The sequence below is a fragment of the Urocitellus parryii genome, chromosome 12, assembly GCF_045843805.1.
Source record: "Urocitellus parryii isolate mUroPar1 chromosome 12, mUroPar1.hap1, whole genome shotgun sequence".
In the NCBI taxonomy this organism is placed as follows: domain Eukaryota; kingdom Metazoa; phylum Chordata; class Mammalia; order Rodentia; family Sciuridae; genus Urocitellus; species Urocitellus parryii.
This window is the reverse complement of record NC_135542.1, coordinates 37,014,852-37,028,631: the sequence shown is the minus strand read 5'-3', so window position 1 is coordinate 37,028,631 and position 13,780 is coordinate 37,014,852. Positions and strand designations below refer to the sequence as shown.

General features: G+C 41.6%; 1 protein-coding gene and 1 pseudogene across 2 annotated transcripts in view; both read left to right on the top strand.

Annotated features, from left to right (window-relative positions):
• Mboat2 (membrane bound glycerophospholipid O-acyltransferase 2) overlaps nucleotides 1–13,780 on the top strand; it is a 126,541-nt gene that overhangs the window by 19,753 nt on the left and 93,008 nt on the right. The gene's annotated exons all lie outside the window — the stretch shown is intronic.
• LOC113191761 (heat shock factor-binding protein 1 pseudogene) lies at nucleotides 9,210–9,494 on the top strand (annotated as a pseudogene).

Below are 13,780 nucleotides of genomic sequence, written 5' to 3'. Positions count from 1 at the left end.
TTGGTACCAGGGATTGAACCCAGCCAGAGACATTAACCACTGAGCTACATCCCAGTCCTTTGTAATTTTTATTTTGAAATAGAATCTTACTAAGTTGCTTAGGGCCTTGCTAAGTTGCTGAGGCTGGCTTTGAATTTATAATTCTCCTGCTTCAGCCTCCTGAGATGCTGGGATTACAGGTGTGCAACTGTGCCTGGCTTGTATCGTCTTTTTAAAAAACAATTTTCCTAACTTTAAAATATGTTATATTTACAGAAAAGTTAAAAGTATAGTTCAGATAATTTTTTCCCCCTGAACTGTTTGGAAATAAGTTGCTGACTTGATGTCACATCACTTCTGAATATTTTTGTAGCATTTCCCATAAACAAGGGAATAATTCTTTATAACCCCCAGGTGACCATGAGAAATCAGGAAATATATAATCTCTTCCTCAGATCTTTAGACCTCTTTCAGATATTACCACTCATCCCACGAGGTCCTTTTTAGCAACCGAATCCAATTCAGCGTCACAGTTTGCATTTATTTCTCAAATCTCTTTAATCCCCCTGTGTCTAGGATGTCCCTTTGTTGAACTGGAACGTATCCTTTCCTTTTTTTTTTTTTAAAGAAAGTGTGTAAAATTGGTTTTAATTGTTTTCTAAATATTTGGTAGAATTTTCCAATAAAACCATCAAGGCCTGGACAATTTATTTTTTAGAACATTTTAAATTAAAGATTTAGTAATTCTCAGCAAATAAATAATAGTAAATTCAGATTCCTGTTGGGTGAATTATAGCAGTCTGTGCTTTTTATGGAGTTGGTACCTTTCACCTAAGAAGTCCCTATTTCTGGCATAAATGCCCTAGGGGGACCTAGGGATGTGACAGTGCTTTGTAACTGCATGGACGAGGAGTGCTGAGGGGGACACACACTGTCTCCATCTTGATAAAAGAGATCATTTTATGAAATGTTTTTATGGGTGTGTGTGTAGTGTTTTTTTTTTTTTTTTGGTGATAGAGAGGACTGAGGCCAGGAACTCGTGTGCTGAGTTATAGTACCCAACCCTGTAAAAAAGTTATTTTGAATATGGTCTTGCTAAGTTTCCCAGGCTGGCCTTGAACTTGCTGGCCTCCTCCCTCTGTCCCCCAGGTAGCTGAAATTACAGGTGGTGCCACCATGTTCCTGAAAGCCGTAGTCATTATTTAAGGGTAATGCATGGACAGAAGTAAAACAGGGTCAGAGCCTCTTGAGAGAGGTCCAAGGCAAGAAGATAATTCAACAGGCAATTACTTTTTTAAAAACTAATATTTATTTATTTTTATTTTTTTTGATTTTTTATTTTTATAAGGTGCTGAGGATCGAAACCAGTGCCTCACATGTTCCAAGTGAGCATTCTACCACTGAGCCCAAGCCTCAGCCCACATGGTGTATTTTTTTTTAATTGTTTTTAGTTGTAGATGGACACAATATCTTTGTTTATTTATTTTATGTGGTGCTGACAATTGAATCCAGTGCCTCACACATTCGAGGCAAGGACCAGCCCCCACATGGTGTATTTTTAACGGCTTTATCAAGATATGATTTGTTCTGGACATGGTGGTGCTTGCCTGTAATTCCAGCAGCTTGGGAGGCTGAGACAGGAGGATCACAAGTTCAGAGTCAGTCTCTGCAACTTAGTGAGGCCCTAAGCAACTTATTGAGTCCCTGCCTCAAAATAAAAAATAATAAGAGCTGGGAATGTGGCTCAGTGGTTAAGTGCTCCTGGGTTCAATCCCAGCTATATGGAGACTAAGGCAAGAGGATCAAAAGTTTGAGGCTAGCCTCAGCAATTTAGTGAGGCCCTAAGCAATTTAGCAAGACTCAGTCTCAAAATAAAAAGGGCTGGGTTTGTGGATCAGTGGTAAAGGGCCCCTGGGTTCAATCCCTGATTTAAAAAAAAAAAAAAAAAAAAAAGCAAACTAACTCCCCACAACAGGGAGTTAAAAAAGAAAAAAAAAAAGGGTATACAATTCAGTGGTTTTAATATACTCACAGAATTGTGTAACTATCGCCACTGATGAATCTGGACCACTTTCATCATGAAAAGAAAGACCACTACTAATGTACTTTCTGTCTACAGAGATGCCTGTTATAGACGTCTCATAAAATGCCTTTGTGTCTGGATTCTTCCACTTAATGTAGAGTTTTCAGGGGTTCTCCATGTCTTGGCATGTATCAGAATGCATTTCTTATTATTGCCAGATAATATTTCAGTATATGGATATTCTACATTTATTTATTCTTTCTCAGTGAGAGAGATGAATACCCTTAAATAACAACATTGGGGTGTTTCCACTTTTGGCTATTGTGAATAATGCTGCTGATAACACTTGTGTAGAAATTTTTGGGTGTATTTAAGTTTTCAGGTGTTCTTGCATATGTATGTGGGAGTGGAGTTTCTGGGTTAAACGGCAGCTCTGTGTTTAGTATTTTGAGGAGCTGGTTTCTAAAGTGGCCTATTCTGTCTTACTTTCTCACTAGCAATGTGCGAAGATCCCAATTTCTCCACATTCTATCAACACTTATTATTATGTGTCTTTCTGATTGTAGGCCATGGTGGTGTGGATAGTATAATGCATAACATTTTATAATTTTTTTTAAGAGAGAGTTAGAGAGGAGAGAGTGTGTGTGAGACAGAGAGAGAGAGAGAGAGAGAATATTTTTAATATTTATTTTTTAGTTCTCGGCGGACACAACATCTTTGTTGGTACATTTTATAATTTTTAAAAAAGGAATTGTCTGTTGAATTATCTTCTTGTCTTGTATTGGACCTCTCAAGAGGCTCTGACCCTGTTTTACTTCTGTCCAGCTGTCCAGGCTGGCAAGCTGTGGTGGTGGGGGACTAGAAGCATGCTTGATGAGGGGTTGTGCTTACTATCCTTAAGAAACTAAGGCGTAGAGGTCCTAAGTGCCATAGGTGCTTGGTCAAGGCTGGAGTGAGGGTTCATATTTACAGTTCATGAGGTGATGGTTATCTTCTCGCTTCAAATCTGTGTTGTCAGTCTGCTGTGACAGTAGGTGACATGCCTTAAGGCCTTTCCCTGCAAGCTGCTTGCATCTCTGTTTCTCCCAGAAATGTGAGGGTGAGGGCAGTGCTTTGGGGACAGTCTTTATTAAATCATTCACAAACTTGACTACTTTAGCTTTTTATTAGTATAAATTACTTGAAACACCTCTCAACTGTGAGCCACTTTCCTGTTGTTTGTGATCAGTGCCTTTGATGGTGCTGACCCTGCCCTCTTCATGGAGCTCTGCGGGGCTGGGCAGCAGTCGCCGTGGAGGGATGTGGCTGTGTGATGGTGGGGCAGTGCCAGTCTTCCGTTTGTGCCCTCCCTGGCTAGAATGGACGCTGCTGCCAGGAGTTCTCTGGGACCCAGCATCACTACTCCCATTCTTCTCCCTCCTCAGCACGCCTGAGGCGAAGGGGAGCCATGCTGGTTACACCGTGGGTCAGCGTCGGCACTGACCTCTGGCCTGGACTCGCCACACGTTGCTGTGTAGTGTGAAGCCAGAGACTTGCTTACTGAAGTTTCAAGCAATAGCAGAAAGAGATGATGTATGTCGTCGGCAATATCCCCAAGTTTGGGATAATGTGTTGATCTCAGGAGGTAAATGAGCTTTCGGTGTTTGATAGCACATGTCTGTGTCGGGGACTAAGTGCTGGGGGCGTCAGGCAGCCAGGCCAAAGCCATTAAATATCCCCATCCTCTTGGAGGGTGCATTCCAGTGATTATGTTAATGATTTGTCATCAGATCATTTAGAGAGTATGACATCAAGAAGAAAAGTAACCAATTTTAATCTTTTGGTAATAGTGTCTGAAAACTTTAGAATTGGGAAAAAGTGAGAAATTAAAAATGGTTACATGAGAGCAGTTGGATTCCAGTGTTTAATGTTGAGTGTTCCGAAGGCCAGGTGTCCGGCTCCACGCTGGGCATTGGGAGATAACCCTTTCGTGTCAACAGGATCCCTTATGAAAAGGGCCGTGCCAGGCACCTGTAAATTGCCCTTGCATTGAATTAAGATCTGGTGACAATGAGGCAGCTCCGGAGCAGAGTGAGTACTTCAGTTCTTCAGGAGCACCATTTGAAGCCTTGTGAAATTAGTATGAGAGTTGGAATTGATCTTTTTCTTTTGTTAATAGGTTGGGTGCTTTTTTTTTTTAAATTTTTTTTAAGTTATTGATGAACATTTATTTTTTATTTATTGATTTATATGTGGTGCTGAGACTCAAACCCAGTGCCTCACGCGTGCTAGGCAAGTGCTCTACCACTGAGCCACAACCTAGCCCAGGTTGGTGCTTTTTACACAGTTGGGTGCCCAGAGATGAGTGATTTCACGTTAAATTGGGAAAAGATCATTGTTTTTACTTAAGCTGATGCTTCTGATAGTCATAGCAGGAATGAACCAACAAGTGAATTGTATTAGCAAATATAATAAGTGAGTAAAGAGGTTTATATGAGAATTTTAGATAGGAGTAAGAACCATGAAGTCAGCAAAGTAGGGTCTGTGGTGACAGCAGATGGCATGAGGCTTTGGCGTTCACGTCTGGAGCTGTGGAGGGACCTTGGGGCAGAGGTGTGAGGGTGGAGGTGTGTGTGCCTTCTTGGTGCAGGTAGGCAAGGCCCTGATCTTGCGAGAGGTGAGTGTGGTGTGTAGGTCGACGTGTAGTTGAGGACACACAGTGTCAGGGGACACGAGACTAGGGAGGTGGGGGTGCCCTGGTTCTGTGGGGCAGCGGAAGAGTTAGAGTTTATTTTTGTTATGATAAGTAGAGTATTTTAAAGCTGAGGATTGATGGCTGCATTTATTGAGTTCCAGAGGATACTTGCTGAGAGAAACTCTCTGGGAAAAGTGATGGGAATTTTTACTAAAATGCTTCTAGCTTTTCAATCATGAAAATGATGGATGGGAAGAAATACATTTAAGCATTGAACATCTGTGTTCCTCCCCAAATTGCTGGTCCAAAAAGCATGATCTGTGCCAGACATGAAATACCCTTCCCTAAAAAAAAGTGACACTGTGAGGTTTCCAGTTCAACTCAGGTGATGATCAGTGCCAAATGTTTGTAAAATTAAAACATCTGTGGAGGTATAAATGACACACCATGAACTGTGCATATTAAAAGTGTAAAATGTGATGTTTGACATGGGTGTCCACCCACCGGGATAATGATGATAATCACATCTGTCACCCGCCAGCTTCTTAAGTCCCTTACTGGTACCTCCTCCCTCATACCTTACTGGGAGCCGCCACCCTCCCTCAGCGCCAGGCAGCATTGATAGGCTTTCCCCCTGCAGATGAGTTTGCATGTTCTAGAAAGTCCTGTAAGTGGATCGCACGGTAGGCACTCTTCTGTTTTTTTTTTTTTTTGCTTCTTTCACTCATTTTGGAGCTTGCCGTGCTGTTGGTGTCAGTAGTTCCCTCCTCGGGTTGCTGAGTGGTACCTGCTGTGCGGACGGATGGAGCAGTGTGCTTTTCCAGTCTTCATGGCTTAGACAGTTTTCCCCTTCAGCATGTCTTCTATTTGCTAGTGTGATTTGTGACCATCTGGGAGACATTTAAATGAGCATCCACACTCTCCCACCCTCAGCTCTTCTGATAAGAGGGGTTACCTGCTCCTGTCTTCATCCCATTGCCAGTTCAGGGATGAAGTGCTTGGTTGTTCATTTGCCAGAACAAGTTTGGCATTGCTGTGAGTGGGAAGCAGACCCATCCTTCCTTGTGTCTGTGTCCTGTGTGATATTTTGGATGTGTGTATATTGAACTTTATTTATTTTTGATTTTGATTATATTTTTTTCAGCAAATTACCTTACTTTAGCTCCACAGTATAGCAGTTGTGAGGGCAGTAAATCTAGTACCTTTTAACTTCACAAGGGAGTTAAATAAATTCCTTCCTAGTGCATAGGTATTTTATATAGTTGGTTGGGACTAAGATGAAAATGAGATAAGCCCCCATTAACCTGAGAAATAGAAGATACTTCTTTTCATCTGTGGTGTCTTGATTAAATCACGTGCTTTCTGCTTCTGTTCAGTGCACTTGGAAAAGCTTTCTGCTTTTTTTGTTTCTATGGATGATCTGAGAATATACTTAGGGATTTGCCAGTTGATCAGCCCCTGGAGTCTGGCTGTTTTAATGGCATCTGCTTTAGTGTGGAGGAGTTGTTTAGGGGATGCCTGGGTCTAGCCTTGCAGTTTTCTGTGCCCCTCATGGGGGAGAAAGAAAAGAGAATGTTGTGTCTGAGGAGCAGCCGGTATAGGGGGAGAGGTTCTTTGCTGGTGCGCACAGTGGGATCAGGTTGGGCAGTTGCCTTGTAGTTCAGGAGACAGGACAGTCCTGAGAGGCATGCCATGCGGTCTGTCCTTTGTGTGCTCACAGAGCTGATCTTCCTCCACCCTGAGACTTGGAGATCATGGTTGTTCCTGTTGGTTGTCTCTCTAGTTGCTGGCTGCTGGGATTTGTAAGTCCATCTTTATGATTACTATACTTAGTTTAAAATTTCTAGTTATCAGGTTTCTAATTATAGCAATTGATATTAAGAGCTTTATGGCCTTAAGAAAGATGGAAGATAAATAGAAATTGTATTCTTGGTAGATGATGCCCCTTGGTATTTTAAGCAGACGCTTGAGCCAGGAAGTCCACTCAGGGGTGAGTAGAAATGCCTGAATGAATAAAATTTGTTCCTGAGCCCTGAGAAGCTCCCAGTCTGAAGGGAAAGTCAGACTAATAGTCCAGAGAGTGAGTTAAGTGTTGGTTTTAAAATATTGTGGAATAAAGGTTCCAGTTGCTGAATGGAAGTGATCTCATTAAAATAGGGAGCCCAGGAGGAAAGAGGCAGGTTTGGTGGTGGGATGACGTGGGGCAGGTGCAGGGATCCAGTTCAGGATATGTTCAGTGTGAATTGTTTGTTGAGGGACAATCTGTAGATGACTGGTATAATCTACTGGGCTGATTTATAAAGATTGTGTCCCCAATTTGTAGGTTTGAATTCCTTTGTACTATTAATGGAGAGGTCACAGTTCTTGATTTAAATGTTGTATATTACCTTACCAAAGTTGATTTGTATCTTTCTAAATAAACAGTGGAGTTTAATTACTTTTTGCTTGAAAAGTTGTTTTTCTGTGTCTCTAGAAATGTTTGAAAATGCTCATTATTATTTTTTATTTTTGGTACTGGAGATTAAACCCAGGGACTGTTAACTACTGAGCTACATCCCCAGACCTTTTTTTTTTTTTTAAAGAGAGTCAGAGAGAGAGAGAGAATTTTAGTATTTATTTTTTAGTTATCAGCGGACACAACATCTTTGTTTGTATGTGGTGCTGGGGATCGAACCCGGGCCGCATGCATGCCAGGCGAGCGTGCTACCGCTTGAGCCACAACCCCAGCCCAGAACTTTTTTTTTTTTTAATATTTTTTTAGTTGTTGAAGGATAATATTTTTATTTTAATCTATTTATTTTTATGTGGTGCTGAGGATTGAACCCAGTGCCTCAAGCGTGCGAGGCAAGCACTCTACCACTGAGTACAACCCTAGCACCCCTAGACATTTATTTTTTATTTTGAGACAGGGTCTTGGTGTTACTTAGAGCCTTATGTGTTATGGCTGGTTTAAACTTGTGTTCCTCCTGCCTCAGTCACTCAAGTCACAGATTACAGGTGTGCGCCACTGTTCCCGGCAAATGCTCATGTTCTTTAAGACATAGTTGCTATTGCATAAAATGTAGTGGGACAAAACTAGCATTGCACATTCAGTGTTATGAAAATTAGGTAATTACTATCTTAAATCCTGGTACTGCTTTGTTTAAAGCGTGTTTAACTTTTTGAAAAAATCATCTATTTAGGAGTAGATGATAAATGCCAGTACTGTAAAATATAAACAGACTGGAACACAATGAAACATAAGTCTCCCTTTGTCCCTATCTTGACTCTGTGCAGCAGCCACTGTTCCCCACCTATGGGTACCTTCCTGAGCCCTTCTCTGGATATGCAGGGACACTGCTTCCAGGATCCCTCATATCAGTAGCTCACACATGCAATCACAACTGCATTCTTTAATCTGTGCATTCTGATTTAATGTGTCTTCCTCTTAAGTTGCTCCTCATTATTCCCAGGTGCCTTTCCCTTTAGTGTGTCTCATGTATATGGCAAAGTCCACAAGCAAAAGCCCAGGCTCTTGGCAGTGCCTGTCTTGAGTGAGGACACTCCCAATGGTCTCAAGCCTCATTTTTCATTGATCAGATGCTGTACTGGCACATTTTCTGAATCAGTGGTAGGCACTGATTGGCTGAGGCCACAGGACCAGGGGAGGGTCTGCTTTTCTTGTAGTGAGTGGCTGCCTGGTTATGAACAGAGCCAGGGTTCTCTTGCTGCTAAGAGGTGTCTGGAAGCTCTTCCTACCCAGTCCTTAGGGCTGCCTTGGTCTCGCAGTTGCTCCTTGTTTCCAGTTCTGTTGCCTCAGTGCTGCCCCCGTGCATGGTGTAAACACGCCGGTCCCCGGGCATCCAAGTTGCTCTCCAGCAGCAGTGTATGAAGTAGACTTTCACTGCCAGTGGTGTGTGTGTGTGTGTGTGTGTGTGTGTGTGTGTGTGTGTGTATCCGGGGGTGTGTGGTGTTGGGGATTGAGCCCAGGACCTAGTGCATGCTCGGCAGACCCTTTACCACTGAACCACATCCCTCACCTTCATTACCAGTGTTTTATTTTTTGTTATTGGGGATTGAACCCAGAGGTGCTTAACCACTGAGCCACGTCCCAGCTATTTTTTTTTAAATTTTTAATTTATTTATTTATTTTTTTAGAGAGAGTGAGAGAGGAGAGAGAGAGAATTTTTAATATTTATTTTTTAGTTGGCGGACACATCTTTGTTGGTATGTGGTGCTGAGGATCGAACCCGGGCCGCACGCATGCCAGGCGAGCGCGCTACCGCTTGAGCCACATCCCCAGCCCCATCCCAGCTATTTTTAATTTTGATTTTGAGACAGGGTCTCGATAAGTTGTTCAGGGCCTTGCTGAGTTGCTGAGGCTGGCCTTGAACTTGTGATCCTCCTGCCTGGGCCTCCCAGATCACTGGGATTACAGGTGTGCACCATGATGTTCAGCAAACCAGTGTTTTAAGAGTGGTGGTTTCCTGTGTGGACAAATGGAAATGTGGGGTGACAGTCTGAGATCTTGCCGCCAAGCTGGGAACTGGAGAGATGGCTGAGACTGATCCCAGGACCATGCTGGACCTCACCTTGGTGGTGCAGACACTCCTGCAGTAGATGCAAGATAAATTTCAGACCGTGTCCAACCAGATCATTGGAAGAATTGATGATATGAGTAGTCGCATTGATGATCTGGAGGAAAACAGCAGACCTCAGGACACAGGCCGGGGTGAAGAACTGGAAGGTGAAAACAAGATACCTGCCACATGAAAGAGTCGAAGGTTGCTGATCACCCTGAAATCTGGAACACAGTTTTTCCAGCCAAGAGAAGACTGAGTGGCTTTTTGCAACTAAATACTAAGTGTGGACAGGTTCTATATTACAGTGTGTTCTTACCACATACTGTATAGTGAGGTTTTAGAGCAATTTTTCTCCCCAGTTTCTCAAACATGGTATCTTCACATCTTGGAAATTTGTCAGTTGTGCTCTTAATTATTAAACACTAAACTTTTGGCAGTTCCTAAAAAAAAAAAAATGTGGTTTCCTTATATGCCTGACAATAGCATGTGCTTTTGAAGTTTTTTATTTTGCCATTCTGATTTTAATTTCCATTTCTCTTATTACAGAGTTTTCTTTAAATGTCTGAGTCATTTGTAATTCCTTTTCAGAGACTAGATCATGCCTGTGTTCTGCCTATTTTTCTATAACAGTGTTTCTCTTTATATATATCAAGAAAATTTATGTATATTATATATTTATATATTAAGGAAATTAGCTTTATATATTGAGGAGCTTTATATATAAGGAAATTAGCTCTGGGTGATGTGACTTATAAATATTCCTTTAAATTTGTTGTTTGTGTTTAACTCTGATTATTGCATCTTGCCATGAGGGAGTGTTCTTCCTCCTCTGTCCCCAAGCCTCAGTGATTAGCACAGACTTCTGTGGCCAGAGGGGCTATGGGGACTTCTCCCCACCAGCCCTCAAGTAGTTGGTCCTACAGAGACCACATCGAGGTACCCTCTGACTCAGTTCAGTTCTGACACATGTGCTGGAGGTAGTGCCAGCGCCCATCCGTTAGGCGCTCTGCCCGCAGCTCGGCTGCCCTCCCCAGAATAGGGCTTCCTTGTGCCTCCCACCCTGTGGGTCGGGTTCCCACACCTCCTCCTTGAGTTCTGAGTGGATCACAGAACTCAGGGAAACACTTCTGTTTACTGGATTATTATAAAGATAATGCGGAGGATACAAATGAAGAGACGCTCAGGGGAAGCATGTGAGAGGGTGTGGCACTTTCAGGACCTCTCTGGGTGTGCACCCTCGAAGAACCTCCTTGGGTTCAGCTACTCAGAAGTTTGTGAACCCATCCTCTGGCTCTTTGTGGAGACTTCACTGTGGAGACATGATTGGAGCAAGGGTAACTGCGTCTAAATGGGCTTGGACAGAAAGGGTGTGACCTCGAGCTGACAGCAAGCTGTCTGCACACTCCTCCCTCAGCTAATGGGGGCAGGACCCCTGTGGAATGAGGAGGGTCTCATGACCTACTTTATTTTTATTTTTTTTTAAACATCAGAAATTTATTAGTTGCTCAAAACCTTACATTGATCTTGACATATCATATATCATACATTTGTTTCAAATGGGGTATGAATTCTTATTATTCCCACATGTACAGATTGCAGGATCACATTGGTTATACCGCCACGTTTATACATACTACCATACTAGTGTCTGTTGTATTCTGCTGCCCTTCCTATCCCCCTCCCCTCTCCTCTCCTCCCTCTATCCCATCTACCATAACTCATTTCTCTTTCTCTCTCTTTTTTTTTCTCCCCTTCGCTTCAAATCCTCTTATATATTTTTGTATAACAATGCTGGTCTCCTTCCATCTTCCCTGCAATTCCCCTTCTCTCTTCCATTCCCTCCCACCTCTCATCCCTGTTTGATGGTAATCTTCTTCTCATGCTCTTCCTCCCTGCTCTGTTTTGAGTTGCCCCCCCCCAATATCAAAAAAGACATTCGACATTTGTTTTTTAGGGATTGGCTGACTCCCTTAGCATAATCTGCTCTAATGCCATCCATTTCCCTGCAAATGCCATGATTTTATTATTTTTTAGTGCTGATTTTTAGTGCTGAGTAATATTCCATTGTGTATATGCCACTTTTTTTTTTTTATCCATTCATCTATTGAAGGGCATCTAGGTTGGTTCCACAGTCTAGCTATTGTGAATTGTGCTGCTATGAACGCTGTTGAAGCTGTATCCCTGTAGTATGCTCTTTTTAGGTATTTTGGGAATAGTCCTAGAAGGGGAATAGCTGGGTCGAATGGTGGTTCCATTCCCAGCTTCTGAGGAATCTCCATACTGATTTCCAAATTGGCTGCACCAATTTGCAGTCCCACCAGCAATGTACAAGTGTATCCTTTTCCCCACATCCTTGCCAGCACTTGTTGTTGTTTGACTTCATAATGGCTGCCTTTCTTACTGGGGTGACCTTAGAGTGGCTTTAATTTGCATTTCTCTGATTGCTAGAGATGGTGAGCATTTTTTCATGTACTTGTTGATTGATTGTATATCTTTCTCATGACCTACTTTAAAAGGGTAGTTTCAGGAATTTCTTTATGCCTGACTCCAAAATGAAGTCAGGGAAGATTAGTGTTTTTATGACCTGCCTTGTGAAAGAGACCTTCTGGTTTCCATGGCCTGCTTGGGAAGGGAACTATGAGCCCGACACTGCGCAAAACCCAAGATATATGTATCACGATATCACACCACCGGCATGATATCATACCACCATCATGATATCACGCCACTATCACACCACCGGCATGATATCATACCACCATCATGATATCACGCCACTATCATACCACCATCATGATATCATGCCACTATCATCATACCACCATCATATCACACCACAATCATATCACCCCACTGTCATGATATTACACCACTATCGTGATATCATACCACTGTCTGTTGAATGCCAGTTGTATTTTACTTATCTGTCTGTTCATTATTCTAGCTTCTTAAAAAAAATGTACTTTACTATTGACCAAATTATGTTTTTTTGCATGTATCAATATGTAACAATGAATTCCATTAATATTTGTAATTATAACGCAACAATAAAATTAAAAATAAATTTTTAATGGAAAAAATGTATTCTCTGAAAGAGAAAGTCTACCTTCTTTATAAATTCCTGGATATTCTCATGTGTTTGTATTTGTCTATTTTAAAGTTAATTTTTCTTAAACCTATTGCCATTTCTATTAAATGTACTTTATAATTAACCTAGGGAGAAACTAACATTTTAATGATATTGAGTCTTTCTATCCAAGTATTTTTTTTTAATTTACCCAAGTGTTTTTAAACTTTTTCTGGTATTTAAAATTTTGCTTTTGTAGTTTTTCCCCCCCTTGGGGGGCACTAGGAATGAACCCAGAGGTGCTACATCCACAACCCTTTTTATTTTGAGACAGGGTCTTGCTAAGTTGCCCATGACCTTACTAAGTTGCTGAGGCTGGCCTCGATTTGTGAGCCTCCAGAGTTGCAGGATTACCACACCTGCCCTAGATTTGTATTTTTTTCAGTGACTTAAATATTTCATGTTCCTATTGTATTTGGAGTTTTGATCTTCAGTTATGTCTTCTAACTTCTTGTCTGATTTCTGACCTGAATCTGAGAGGTCAGTGAGTTGTCTTAGGGCAGCTGCTAATGAGCACTCCTCCTGCCATCTCACCTGCTTGCAGTTGTCCATGATGCTCTCCTCGCTTTATGGAACACCAGAGGGTTAAAACCGTCACACGGCAAGAGTTACACTGGTGTGGTCAGGTGACATTTGCTTTTTTTTGTTTTAATGATTCCTCAAATAATTTGAAAAATGGTCAGTCTTTGAAGTTGATAGATGGGGTGTTTGCTTCTGAGCATACACCGAGCCCTCCTTCCTCTCATCTGCTTGTGTGGTCATGATCTATCCCGCGGTGACACTGGGTCTGATGCTTGCTTGCTGCATGAAAAATCCCATCTTTTTTTTTTTTTATTTTTATGTGGTGCTGAGGATGGGACCCAGTGCCTTACACACAGTAGGCAAGCGCTCTGCCACTGAGCCACAGCCCCAGCTCCCCCATCCAGTTTTATTGTTATGTTTTCTGATAAAGTATTCCAGTTAGCAACTTGGAAAACTGTATTTGGAAATTACTCTGACATTGAATATTTTCATTGTTGAATAACAGTATTTCATTTGCAATATGATGTATTTAGTCAGGAGATTGTCTCTATAAAGATTCTCTTGGTAGGGGTATTATTTAAAACATTTGTTTCTAAAATGGAGGTCAAACTAGAGCTTAAAGAGTCTTAGTCTGAGGTTGAATATGATAGTTTTTAAATTTGAGAACAATAATTTGAGAGTAGGAATAGTGTTTAATATCTAAAATTGTGTTAGAAGGTTTTTTTTTTTAAATTTTTTTTTCGTTGTAGATGGACACAGTATCTTTATTTATTTTCTTGTGGTGCTAAGGATGGAACCCAGTGCCTCACACATGCGAGCTCTACCATTGAGCTACAGCCCCAGCCCATTTAGTTAAGTTTTATAAAGAGACGGAACAGTGTATTAAATGTGTC